We start from the raw sequence: 14,691 nt of genomic DNA on the forward strand, positions 1-14,691 counted from the left end.
TCAAAACCAACTTGAGAAAACAGCATGGCACGATTGGAAAAAAAAAACAGATGTTTTGCAATCATTCACACTTTCTCAGACTGTTGTTTAGATATAACACAGGCAAGTTATTTAAAAATTTCTGGGTTTCATTTCTTCATATATAAAATGAGGATATTTCTCTTATTGCAGGTTTCTAGTAAGGAATGGAGATAATATATGCAAAGTGCCAAGAGACATACCTGACACATAGTAGGTGCCTCAGCAAAGGATGGTAGTAGTTCTGCCTATGCAGTGATATAGTTAGTAAATTTTTAAATAACTAATAAGTATTTCATAATATGTAAATCTTGTGTGTGTGTATGTGTGTGTGTGTATAAAATTATAGCATAGCAGCATAGTAGAATGCGGTGGAGTGAACAGAAACTCAGACACTCGTGTCAGATGTCTTAGGTTTAAATTCTGGCTCTACCAGTTACTAGTTATGTGACTCTGGAAGATCGTTAAAGCCTGTTTCCGCATCAATAAGGTAGAAATAAATAAAGGAGACAATTCTTATGAAGTACTTAGAACTTATATACAGAGCTTGATAAATGTCGGTTATATTAGCAATAACTTTACCATTATTATCATTACTTGGTTGCTTTTGAGAACCTCCCCTTCTGTGAAATTACAAAAAGTACAGCTGGGTATTGGTATTGGTTTGCGGACATTTTTAATACCTTTTCCCAAGGAGAAACCCTTAAAGCAATCACCAAAACCAGAGTTTCAGAAGTCTGACCAATAAAAATAAGCAAAGAATTTTGGCATCTTGTGTCCTGCCAGGGCTTGATTTTGTGTCCATTGTGGACAAATTCCTCCTCATTTCCAATGCTTCAATTTTCACATCAATATGTGGAAATAAATCTTTTACCTCATTGCTCAGAGGACTATAAAAATTCTAAAAAGAAACCTCTTTTTCCCAAAACTTTACCTTGGTTGAAAAAAACTTACAGAGTGACTGTGTGCTCAGAATTCTGTGATAAAGGGTCAGCCGAAGTCAGTTTGTGACCACTGAAAGGTACCTGGTATCACAGTAGAAGACCCCAGGTCACATTAAATAACCCACTTCACAAATAACCTTAGGATAGGACTGTGATTTTGATCAAACTGTGTGACTGCAACATCACGTCAACACATATTGAGTTCTAAGGTAACCGTATTTATTTCCCAGAAACTTTCCTCTGAAGCACAAAAATGCAATTGATTTCAAAGCATTGTTTTTAAAACAAAAACAAAAAGCCAGAGCTCCCTTAAACCAGTTTTAACCAGCAATTCAGGATTGTGAAGTTGCCATTCACCCATACCTCTGACAGAGGCAACAGAGGACTCCAGTAGTTCCCGGGAGCACTAGGGGATATTCTGTTGCCATGACTACGGAGGCCAGAATCAGCCTGCTGCCCCTTGAGACCAAAGTTCACCATTCTCCGGTCATGCGTGGCTTTTCTTAAGAGGCTGTACAAAGACCAGTGGCCACAGTTGCTACTTCTAAGCGTCTAATTCCAGCCTGCATTTTAACAAATAACTTTGTTTTCTTTCTCCTTTATTATTTTGTTCTTTTTTTGTTCTCTTTTCAGTGGTGTAGAGAGTTGAGATTTTTTTTCTTTTTTCTCACAGTTTCTCCTCTGTAGATAACGAAGTCCTGGTCCCTAGCCGGTGTAATTATTAGCATATTCCTGGAGAAAATTGCAACAGTCTACATTAAAGGACTCCCTGCAGAAATTTACACAGTAGGTATCCAATTTCTCTTTAAATAAAAGGCACTCAGAACAGTGAGGGGTTTAAAACAAGAGAAGAAATGGGGAACAAACAGAGCTTTGAGGAACAGCAGGGAGATTTGCAGTGGTCAAGAGCAGATAGCCAGCCTGAATTATTTGGATAATTAGTCTTCATTAGCAAACTAGAGAAAATTTCAATGCCACCATAAGATGTTATAACATGTCCACAGACTGGCAGCATTAAGGATCATATTTGACCCACATCCAAACTGTTTGACTCTTTATTCTGAATATTCTGTAGGAGAAAATAGATTCTAAATAGATTCTAAGCCTGTGGTGTCTCTTCAAAACGTTTCCAAAATTTCGGGACATTTGCATTTAGTCAAGGTCATCCTGACGTCACTGTGGGATGACGTCCCACAGCACAAGGACTTCTCACAGTCCCACAGTCCTTCAGCACAAGAAGGACTTCTCTATCAGGAAATGTTCAAGATGAAAGCAAGGAAACAAAACGCAAATGAAAGAGTTAATTTAATATTCCCTTTTTCAAGATGGTAGAAAATATGAAAGCTAGATTTCCTTTTATGTTCCAGAAACCCTCTCAGGGAACATACTGGCATCAATAAAAGGAACTTTAATCTATACTTAAAAATAAAAAAAATAAAAACAACTGCCAAGTTCTTAAAGAAAGCCCTACCCATTGATATACATCTGGGAAAGGCCACACCTTATTGTTTAGATTTCTAAGCACCTGTGTAAAAGTCCCTTGCGAAGGACGATGAAATGCATTCTATGAATTGGCCCAAAGAGCAATTCTGCTCTGATTGAATGTTGCTACTTCTTGAGGAAATTACACAGAGGGCTGAGGTGAAGAGGACAGTAGAAAAAGAAAATTGGTAAGGCTGGTTCTAAGGAGCAGGGTAGTTTAAGTTGTGTGAGGAGCAAATTTTTTAAAGGAGATTAAAAAGGTTTTCACATTGCATATGCAATGCCCGAGTTGCCATGTTTCTTGCACGCACCTGTACACTTGTATACATGTACAAAGGAATGACATTGAGAAGGAGGAAACATGGACTCGTTACCATCACGTGAAAGCTGTCCTCAGAGCTATCTCAGGGCATGATGCTTTGAAATTGTTATTACCACTTAATTATAGTAAGAAAAATTATTAAAAGCATGTGAATTGGGTAAAAAGGTATACTGAGGCCTTGTTTAACAGGCACACTCAAGGATCATCTATTCTAGAAAAATATACTTGATTTGACTCACTGTTTATTATTGAATAAAGACTTAGTGAAATATGTGTTCATTTGCATGTTTTGGTCTAATAAATGCAAATAGTTTCTGTCAGGTAGAAAGATAACTCCTATGCTTGGTTGCCTATGGAACACCAGTCAGGTTTGGATTTAACCTATTATTCTGTTCTATCATTGTTTCAAAATGCCTATAAAAATACAAATCCTCAAAATGCTAGTTGAATCATCTTTTACCTTATTACTGGTTTCCTCGTTAATTAATGAGTTGAATAAACACCTTGAATCAGGTATATATTATAATGACATGAGAGTCATACTTCCAAAGTTTTGAAAATTATGCTTGAATATAAAAAGCCACTGATGCATCATTTCACACCATTCGTGAGAAGGTGAGGACAACCAGGATATTTCTTTAATTTGCAAGTATTGTGGCTAAAAATACTTTGTGGTGATCTTGTTGGATAGATTTCTTTTCTCCCTTAAAAAAATTACACTTTAATGATTTTTTTTTTTTTTTTTTTTTGTCTTATACATAAAGACAAAGTCATATCCGCGGCACACTGGTTTATCTCATCCAAAGATACCAACAGAATATCTGGCCTCATTAGAGGAAGTGATCTTGGATAAATCTACAATCTAAGAATGTAAAGCTTTTTGAATCCCATAACAAATCCAAATTCTAAAAATAAAAAAAACAACCAAAGCAATCAAAAGTAAATTGAGGGAAAAAAAAGTAAGTTGGTCAATCATTCTAATTGGAAATGCTGGTGTGTGTGTGTGTGTGTGTGTGTGAGAGAGAGAGAGAGTTTCTTCAGGATATCTCAACAGATATTAGAAATAAAATGTGCCAATTAGGAAAATGTCAAAGAGAACAGAAAAATGACAAGTCTCTTAGAGTTTCTTTTCTGAGGGAAACTCTTTTAATGTCTCAGAGTATGAAGGTAAATGCAGTAGTCATGTGAGAGGAAGGACACTCAAACATGGTTGGCATGTGACTTATCTGGTGGTCAAAATCTGGCAATGTTAGGAAGCACTTTCATCTCCAATAAAATGACACAAAGAAGAAAACTAAACATCTTCACTAGCAGTTAATATTTTTTCTACATGGGATTCACCAAAAAAAATCTTCATTTAGGACCAGAAATCTAAGCAACTACTTTCCTGCTTTCTAATAAGTGAAATATCATCTCTTTCTACACTCATTTTTTTCAGGGGAGGTTGTAAGTGAAGATTTTTATCAGTGGCTCTTGGCTTCTGATAGCCCATCAAAATTATTTACGGAATTTAAAAATAAAACTGCTCATTTCTTAAGCCCCACCTCATATTTAAAGCATCAGAACCTTCATGTGTAGGGCCTGCCTAGACTTCTCTAATTTTTGTCCAATTTTATTGTGAAATAATCAACATGTCACTGTATAAGTTTAGTGTGTACAACATGATGCTTTGATTTACATATATTGTGAAATGATCATCACAGTTGGTTTAGTTAATGTCCATCATCTCATATAGCTAAAATGAAGAAAGAAACAAATTTCTTCTTGTGATGAAAGCTCTTAGGCTCTATCCACTCTCTACACCTTTCCTATACAAATTTCCCCTGCTGTCACAAAGTACACAAAGATTCCTCTGAAACTTTTCATAAGCCAAAATGGTGTAAAGTGAAGAAGCAATTACCACTGATTTATATGGAAAATGTTTTGTGTTCACAGACCCCAAAAATACCCTACCAAATCATACCAAATAACATATAAAACCTAAACTAACACAAACATATAGTTAAAGCAGGGATAAAATAATAAATACATACCATACTTTGTACAAATAAACTTGCCATTGTGTCCATTATTGGATACCCACTTAAAGAGACCACTGTGCTACCAGTAGAACCCATAGTAACTTCAGCAGCTCTCAAGATTCTTTCTCTCTGAATGTAACTAGTATGACTGGTAGACTCAGGCAAGTTCAGCCCATGCCCAGTGTCTTTATTTCATTCACCACAATTGAAATGCTTAATTACATCCTGTTTTGTGCGCTGCATAACACCGTTACAAGGTCCCTTAGGCTTTTCTTAACACCTTAGGATACATCTTCCTAACATAAACCGAGATAAAGCACAGACGCTTACAGACACAGTTCAGAGTTACAGGGCTTTATGCTGAGATGTTGAGTGTAGTTCCCCGAGAAGGAGCTTTGCCGTGCCATTCTGCCCGCTCAGATCCATGCTGCCTCTATGGGGGCTTGCTGAAAAACAAATGCTGAATGACATTTTCACCGTTAAAAAATTCCACTTCAGATTTCTTTCAGTTCATGAAAACCGGTACTAATGTAGGTCTTCTGTAAAATGAAGTGGCATAATGGAAACTTTCAAAAAGTGGGGGATACCTATATATCATATAGCCATGTTAACTATTAGACTTCTCGATTTTAAAAAGTTTCTTGGCCAATTCTTGCACACAGCTAGGATTAAAGAATCTCTGAATTAAATGCTAAACTATTAAATGATCATTTATTTGAGTTTGTATTTGTTGCAGGCGTTTATTTTAAATTCAGATATAATTCATAAACTTGGGGAAAAATTTATCCTGTCCTTTATGTCCTTATCATATACTGCTCCTTTAGTAGAGAAATATGGCAGCAACATGTTTTCGTTTTTGTTGTTGTTGTTGTTGTTTTAAAGCAGAGAAATGCCCACGTGACACTTACAGTGGAGCAGGGTTTTCCTTCACCTTTTCCAAAAATTACGAGTTCTTTGGCTCCAAAATCGGATTGAGCACTCTGCAGCTGACCTCTGAAGCGCTATGTGACCTTTCAGGAAAAGAGACTTTGAGATCCCCACTGAAATAATATCTTCCAGGAAGGCCTGCTCGTTTCTTCATCCCCAGTGTCTAGAAAAGTGCCTGGCATGCAAAAGCTGGCTAATTAATGCTGGTCAAATAGAATAAATAAGTGATTGATCCAATTACATATCCTCTGCTAATTTGAATGCATTGTTATTCTTTTACTTCTTTGGACTTTCTCTTCTGCATGCTCAAACCAACATATCTCAGTGAGGTAGAGAAAAGCTCGTATTTCTCTGAGAAACAAGATTATTACATCCTCAAACTTCTCCCTCAAATGGCCCCACATCCCAAAATCGATTTATCCATTTTCTTGTCTTGTTGTTGTTTCTCCTGAGTTTCTATTGATCCTGCAGAGGCAAGCAAAAGAAACCTGAAGAAAGTTAAGAGATGACTCTAAATAGGAAAAAAAAAAAAAAAAGTTACATCCCCACCGTGGTGCACCTTATAAAGTCCAAGTGAGCCAGAAAAACACAGGGCTCATAATTAACTACTAGAAGGCTCTAGTAAAATCAAGGGAGACTTTGAGATTCTAGACTTCATTAGCAGTTAAAGTAGAAAAAAATCCCCATGGCCAGCGGGTTAGAAGTTAATTAGGAGAAGTGCTAGGGGACTTACTGTCTGACAGAGAGGCTTATGAGGTAGTTTCAGGCTCTTTATTGCCACTATAAAAGTCTCCATGTTTGCAAGTTCCCAAGATACAGAGCAAATCCCTGAGGTTGTTCAGAACAAGGAAGCCCTGTGCCTCCAACACTCAGGGGTCCTATGCCCTGCCCAGTAATGGGTGCTTTGGGACTTTTTGTCCATTTGTTCTCAAAGCAAACTTTTCTTACATTAAACAGATACATTTGGTTGCAGCAGTAAAAATGTTTAAGTTAAAATTCAATTTAGATGCATATGAAAATAAGATTGAAAAAAAGGGAAAAGAACTGGAAAACAGCAAAGGTAATCATTCTTTTTGGTCAAGAAATAGTTTTCAAAGGATCCAGGGATTTCTATTCTTGGGTCACCTGGTGTTTCCTCAGACTGAAATCTGTAAGTATCATTGTCGTTTTATCCTCTACGAACTTCCTCTGATTTTCTGCAATAGATTATTAAAATGATTGTTTTGTTTAAGATTGTTTGGTGCAACTATCAGGTACCAAAGTGGATAGTGAGACACACCACTTTGTAGAACTGAAACACTGTAGGTGGTAGAGACAATCTAAAAGACTAGTCCTGGCTCTCCTTCCACCCTCCATTTCAGCTCTAGTGGGAAACAGCAGCTCATGCGTGTGAGAACTGAGTAAGAGAGATTTTTATCCTTACCTCCCTTTGCTGGCTACGGACCTTTGCCTGGAACAGACCCTCAGTGGATGAGGGTAGAAGTTCTACATTTGGATGGGTTGAATTGTTGAATATTCTATGGAAGTGAGCAGCCTAATCCCCAAAGCAGCCAAAAGCTTGGCTTTTAGACAGAGTGACTTTGTGATTTTAGAATGTGGATTTCAGACTTTGTATTTCCTGTGTAGAAACATAAAAGTCATGGGACTATATATACATCTTTTCATGGGGGGAGAAGGGGCCTGCCCTCTTGACTAAATCCAAATGAGCACTGAAGGGCTAGCTAATTAAATTTACTTTGTGATTTCAATCTATGAGTAAGGCTTATTCAATATATATTTTGAACCCTTGTTATGCCTCAGAATCTGAGATGTTCATGATAGAGGGCTGGTGGAGGGTGAGGGTTAAATTAGGCAAAGGTAAATTCAAAAGACCTTCCAAGGGTCTACTACAGCATAATTTATACAAGTAAGTTTGAGCTGTGTCCTGGATTTGTTGACAGTCTGTTATTAAAGTAACCTGAAGTTTCCCCAAGATTCCTAAGGAATATTATTATGAAAAAACTCAAATTTCACTTGATAGTTCTCACCACACATATAATGTGAAAACTCTGACTCCCACAAAGAAAATCTTCACATCCAGAATTTCTGAGAATCCTATTTTTTCTGCTGTGCCTTCTTGGTTGACTTTCTGATCAGGAAGCCATTTGAGATTGACTTCTTATAGATGGTATTACCGTTGTCTTCCAAAATGCCCAACACCCTACACCTGAGAATCCTCTGAGCATTTCGCTAAGACTGGAGCATAGGTGTGTTTGGGGGTGACAGGGAGATGAGTTCGGGAGTAGGTAGAGACTGATCATAAAAGAATTAAGACCTTAACTTTTTTCAGGTATCTCTTGAAATGATAGAACTGACACATTTCCCACAACAGAAATGTGTAGTGGAGCAGAGGGAGGATTTCAGCTCTGATCAAGGAGAGATCACCTTGTACTTCAGTTCTTTAAAATAGAGGATTGTTTCTCCAAAACAAAACATAGTGAATCTGAAATTCTCTGATTCCCCCTTTCAGAGTAGTACTGACCTTGAAGTGGTTTAGCCTAATCCCTTACTTTCACGCATCAGGAAATTAAAATCCAGTATGATTAAATGGCTCATCCCAGCTCCTCTAAATAGTTAGCGGAAGGAGAGGAATCAAATTCTTATCTCTTTAATATCCATCCTGCTGTTGTCCTTTCCACAACATTACAGTTTTTCTCAAGTTTAGACTTCACCAGAAGATAGATTTTTGACTAAAACATTGCTTTCTCCTGGAGCAGATCAAAATTTTTAAATTGCAGAGAAAATAAACAGGTTCCTTTAAAGTTAAGAGCTAGAGGACATGCAAATTAGATAACAAGGGAAATAAATTCAGACATGTGAATTTGCCTAGACAAGGCAGTTATAAGTAAAGTATACTTTATAGAGACTTAAAATGACCCAGGTAGTAGCTTCAATAGAGAAAAAACTAACCCGGAAACAGAAATCTGAGAATTATGGAAAAAGTCAAAATTAACTCACTGTACTCTAAAATCCCTTTCTGTAATGATGTTCTAAAGATTATAACTATTTTGGGGTTGATTGGCTTATAGAGCCGTGACATGTATTACAACCTCATATTCTTCTAGAAAAACATATCAAACATGTCAATATTAGCAAGAATCTCTGATAGGCAGAATATTGTTCTCACCCACCGGTAAAGGGAGGAGTAAAATAATAATAATAATAGTCATGATAATAATAGGTAGTATCTCCCCTGATAATCCATCACCATAGGCCAATATTAGTTTCAGAGAGGTCTGAGAATAGAAAAGAAATTGCAGTGAGTTGTAGAATGAGTGAACAAAGTGGAAACCACCAAATTCAATCTTTACACATTCAGGCATCTTCTATGCACTAACCCGTATTCATGGTCCTCTTTCCAGTTTGATCTCCAGCAGGCATGGATCCCTACTGTCATCCAGAGTAGTTCACTTAAAATTTAACAGGTCATTGATTAGAACGTTCTCTGAGCTTTGAAATCCTCCCAACAATTTCTACCTATTGGTCCTAATTTTGCCTTCTGGAGCTAAGGCCACTGAACACAAACCTTCTTTCCATTAACTCTAAACATTTGGAGGCCATCAGTGTGTCATCTTTAGGCAAATGTGTCTGATTCCTTGGCTGTATCTTCCTGCTCATGAAAAATGGAGGCTCAAATCAGCCTCAGTTGAAAACATGTGAGTAGTCTTTTAAAAGGAAATGATAGGGAGAATATGGTTTCATAAATTGAGTGCTAGCTTTATTTCTTTGCCAAAATAATTAGAAATGTCACATTTTTATGTAATGAATGGGCCATACTTCTAAAGATTTAAAAATCCTCAAAAGCGAAATCTGGATGCTTCTTTTTCTACCCAGGAAGTCCAGCATCTGCATGGAATAGGTAATTTAGGAGCACATGCAGACGTATTGAGATTCAGGAACCAGGGGCATTTTTCATTTTTGTTTTTCCTGTTATTTATTTTCTTCACCTCAGGTTTCTGAAAACCAGAAACAGATGGACTAATCCAAGCTCCTCAGAGCAGAAGGCATATCAAACTCCCCACATGCGGAACGGGGCTCTCCTGCAGAGTGCTGCAGCCACAGAATAATTTATTCAAACTCTGCCTCAGAACGAACCCTTGAAGAACTTTAAACAATTAGTCTTTCCATTGGCCCCATTAGCAACCACTGTTGGAAAGATGTGTCCTTGTCTGGTCCTTGGGGGCTCCAGCACCACCCGTCTGCCAGACACCAGAGAACATCCTAAGGAGCAACGTCCACAAATATAAGCAAAAATGAACAGGAGAGGTAAAGTGGATGGGCTTAACAAATGGTTGCCTTGGCATCAGGCATTTGGGGAAAAAATAGAAATGAAGGAAAGAAGAATGTGTAGTAGGATAACACTTTCCTCAAAGCATTCTTGACTCTGCTGACTACTGCTTCGCCTTTATGTTCCTGGTTGTGCTCTTTCCTTTCTTCCCATCATAACCCCATTAGAACAAAGCTGTTTTACACAAAGGAATAATGGCTTATAGAGAAAATCCTATTGCTCACCTCTTACATGATGGCATTGTTACAGAAGAATTTGGTGAAACGTAAAAATCAATTTGCTGATGGGTGTGGGAGGTGGTGGCCAAAGGAGTTTAAAGGCTCTGCTATCACACTGCATGGGTAGCATCCTAGTTTTTCAATTTAGCAGAGATGATGTCAATGTCCAGTCTTTTTTTATCACATAAAATAAGAGCAGTCAATGGTACATCTGAAAACTGGACAGAGGTAGAGCAAGGTTGTATAATTTTTATACTTTGGGTTCCCAGGACAAAGCTTGGACAACTATCTCCTTACTGTATGAACAAGAGGTTTATGTTCAGTTGTGAATAACAAAAGTCAACACAAATCAATAACAAAAAGTGGCTTACACAAACTAGTGCCCCTCCTGACCTCCCCCTCACACACACACACACACACAAAATCAGCTAGCAAGCACCAAATCAACAAATCATAACTCAGGTTTGAGGTTCCTGAAAATCTACTGACCTTCTCCTTACGGTCCCCTTATGGTTTCACAATGGCTGCTCCAAACCTGTGCATGTTCCAGGCATGAAGATAGGATGAATGAAGTTCAAAGGGACACTATGCTAGCTTTCTTGATAGTTACATCTAATGATTCCCACTTGCTTTCCTTGGGACAGAAGTGTGTCCCTTGGCCATGTCTAGCTTCTATGGAGGCTGAGAAATTAAATTTTAAAAATTGGGTTCATTAATGGCCCCTCTCCCAAATTATTGGTGTGGTACTAAAGATTAAGGGTAAATAAATATTAGAGCTAACAGTCCCTCTCTTCCTAGCTTTAAAGGTAGATGATACACTCCAATTCTGAAAATATAGTAAAATCTTAGACTGATTGTCTTAATAATAGCTATTTGCGGACAATGTTGGGAGCTGGGAGGGGGCTATTGATAATAAAATAAGTTGTTTTTAAGGTTGGAGTAAAGCTAAAATTTTCATGTTAAGGTTAATACTGCAACCCAGTCTCTCACACTGGCTAACCCACATCACCAATATTATGCCATGAAAACTGGTATACAGACTGATGGTCATCTTACCTTGATGCTTAGACTACTGAAAATCTCAGAATCAAAAATAAAATTTTAAATTATTCTTAGGATGTTATAATACTTAATGTGAGTTTTCATGATACTCTCAATAAACCATTAAACAATTCATATAGTAAAGATTTTTACATTTGTGACATGGTGTCCCAAAGGGGACTTGTTTCTTTGTTTTTCCATGAAGAAACTCACATACCTACAAGTCATGCTCATAACAGATTGTAGAGTCTATATTTTCTTCTTATATTCAGGGTAAGTGAAGTGGATTCCATATGTACCCCAGTCTTCTACTTGAGGAAGATCTTGGCATCAGAAAGAATTTAACAGGCGCTGGTAAGATAGAACCATTCACAGTCAAAGTGGTGATTCATGTAATAAAGCTGAGCTTTGGTAAAAGTTAGAAATTCTTAGGTCAGTAATGCCATGTTTTGCTTTGTTTTTCCTCCCAGGAACAAGATCAAACACATGTTTTAAATGAAACCGTTTTCTCATATAAAACTAGACTGTCCATCCTCTGTTAACCAAATAAAACAATAAAAAAACTAAGAAGGAGAAGAGAAAGAAGGAAGGAGAACTTGCTTTGCTGATGTGGGTTGACTTTTCAGACAACTGCAGGACTGATTTCGTTATCTACTACAACTCCAGCAGGTGCAGAGACTGAACTGGGCTTAGAAGACCCTACCTCTCACAACCTGGTCCACAGCTCATCTTTCATCACCTGAAACTGGCAAAACCTGGGCAGAGGAGACCTTCCATGTGCATCCAATTGCAGCTTTTTGTGCCTGAATACAGAGAAGCTGAACAGTTTCCTCATGTGAAAAGTGGAGTTTGGATTGCGGGACTTGAAGATGAGGCTTTGAAAGAAGCTATTATGGCACCGAGAAGACAGAGGTAAAGCTGGGAGAGGGCAATGTTGCCTTAGGATGGGTTATCCACACAAAACCTGAGGCAAGAAGTAGTGTGAAAGTGATTTATTAAGAAGTGTTCTTAGGAAAAACTGGATAGGGGAATGAAAAAGTGGGGCCAGGAAAGGAAGAAGACAAAGCAAGAGAGAAATATCAACCAAAACCTCACATTGAGCATGGGCCAACCTGTAGGTGAGCTCTTGGGACAGAGGAGGTCATACCTTGGAACTGTCCTGTTCAGGCCCAGGGGAAGTGGAGGAGCTATAGGGTCACTGATGAAGGGCTGCCCCTGGGGAACATATATCCCTAGGCACTTTGGCTCTCTGGATGTGCAAGTGGGTTTTGACAGCCTAAGGCAGCTCTCCAACAAACAGACACAGATGCTTGCTATCTTTGGGGAGTGAAAGCACAAAAATGGTAAAGGACATTGAGGGGTATGGTCAGAGTGCTGATGGCTTCCGTTGCAGGTGCCTGCACAGAATTCCCTTTTCCAAAAGTCAGAGTCAGTAAGACTTCTTTTCCTTTTTGTTTATATAATAAAGTGTTAAGTTCTGTGCTTTCTGCACTGTGCAGATCTATCAGATCTGTGAAAATGATCCATCTTCTAAGTTACATAACTAGGTATATTTTCATTTCTTCTGAACATCTCGGTGAAGACAGGGAGGAGACTAGAACTGTATCATGGCAGGACCTGAAGAGTTCTGTCTGGGAAAGAGACCGTGAATTACTAGATAAAGTTACCACTGTTTGCTGTAACTGCAGAGTGACAGTTGTTGAGAGGGGACTGTAGCTACCAAGTTCGTAAGTCTAATGTCTTGATTTCTATGCCCATTCCGTCAGTTAGCAAGGGACATCTTGTTACTTTCCCCTGGGGAAAGTAGCAAGAACACCAAATACACAGATGAGCACAGCTATGATTCTTTTGGTGTCTTTTTCCATAAGACTCCATTTCTGGCCTGAAATTGATAGCAGAACCCTTTAGGCAACTGTGACAAAAAGGATAGGGACTGACTATCAATACTTAGATGAAACAATTTTGGTTCAATTTTTTTAGTAACCAATAATATCAAAATGAGGAGAAAGTGGTGTCTCCTGTTGGGAACTAACGTATAACTGTCTCATGATATCACACACAATGATATCCTGATGGGAAGAACATACAGGTATATCCCCAGGTCGATCCAATGCATCAGTAAAGAGAATGTTATAATTATCACTAATTATTAAGGATTTCTCAGACCTAGAAATGAAACTTCTTAAAATTCAACTTGCAATTCTTGTGCCCATCTTTGCACGTGAACAGGAAGGAGTAGGCTTCTATTTATCATGTACGATATCAGTGGTTGAGACATATTTATATAATTATTAATCTGTGGCTAATTCACCTAGGTAAGATTCAGTTTCTATTTTTGATTAGATAGTTCTTCCCCTATTTTGATCTTGATAAAAATAGTACAACTCTCAATACAGTGTTGAACTAATTAAAAATATAGTGAATATAAATCAGCCTAATTATTTCTAGCATCCATTCTCTTTTGAGGTGGGGGAATAAAAACATGAAGGTACCCAGAGGTCTTTAAGCAAGTGATAGTTTACATTAAAAAGGTACCTTAATGGTTTTGGTATTCATTTTGGACCTAAATTTGGAAAAAGCAATATGAAAAAGAGTTGTCAGAGGACAATTATCATTACCTCCAAAAATGGTAATATGTTATAGATGCCTAAAGATAAGAAATCATTACTGCGTTAATTTTTTAATTAAAAAGATAGTATTTTAATAATGTACCTAGAAGTTACCCTATCAATTATAAGCAACTTTAGTTTATTTGGAAATGAGGAACGTTTATTTTTAAAAATGGTTCACAAATCAATTTGGTGATGAGTTGAGCAGTTTCTTATCAATTTAAAAGGCGAAAGATTTATACGATCTGAAGAGAAACCAGAGTACAGTTTCTTATCAATTTAAACAAACCCATACTTTAGAACTCAGAATCCCATTGCTAGAGAAATAAACAAATATATTCAACAAAAGACTTGCACATAAACATCCACGGCAACTGTTTTCAAAATACTCTCACAATTTCAGCAATCTAAAAGCCCATCAACAAATGAATGGATACATTGTTATTTTTCCATAAAATAGAATATTATTCAGCAATAATAAAAAAAAAAGAGAAACTGCTATACCTAAAAGTGCAGATGATTCTGAAAACCGTTTCACAGTGCAAGTAGCCAAACACAAAACACTACATACTATATATATTCAAGTACAAGGTATGAAATTCTAAAGAAGACTAATCAAACTTCTAGCGATAGAAGCCAAGCAGGAGTTACCTAGAACCAAGGTAGTGGGGAAACTCTGCAAAGGTGCTCCAGGAATCTTTGGGAATGGTGGAAATGTTCCACGTCTTTATTATGGTGGTGGTTACACAGGTGAATATGTTTATCAGAACTCATCAAACTAT

The sequence above is a fragment of the Rhinolophus hipposideros genome (genome assembly GCF_964194185.1).
Source record: "Rhinolophus hipposideros genome assembly, chromosome: 4".
Classification (NCBI taxonomy): domain Eukaryota; kingdom Metazoa; phylum Chordata; class Mammalia; order Chiroptera; family Rhinolophidae; genus Rhinolophus; species Rhinolophus hipposideros.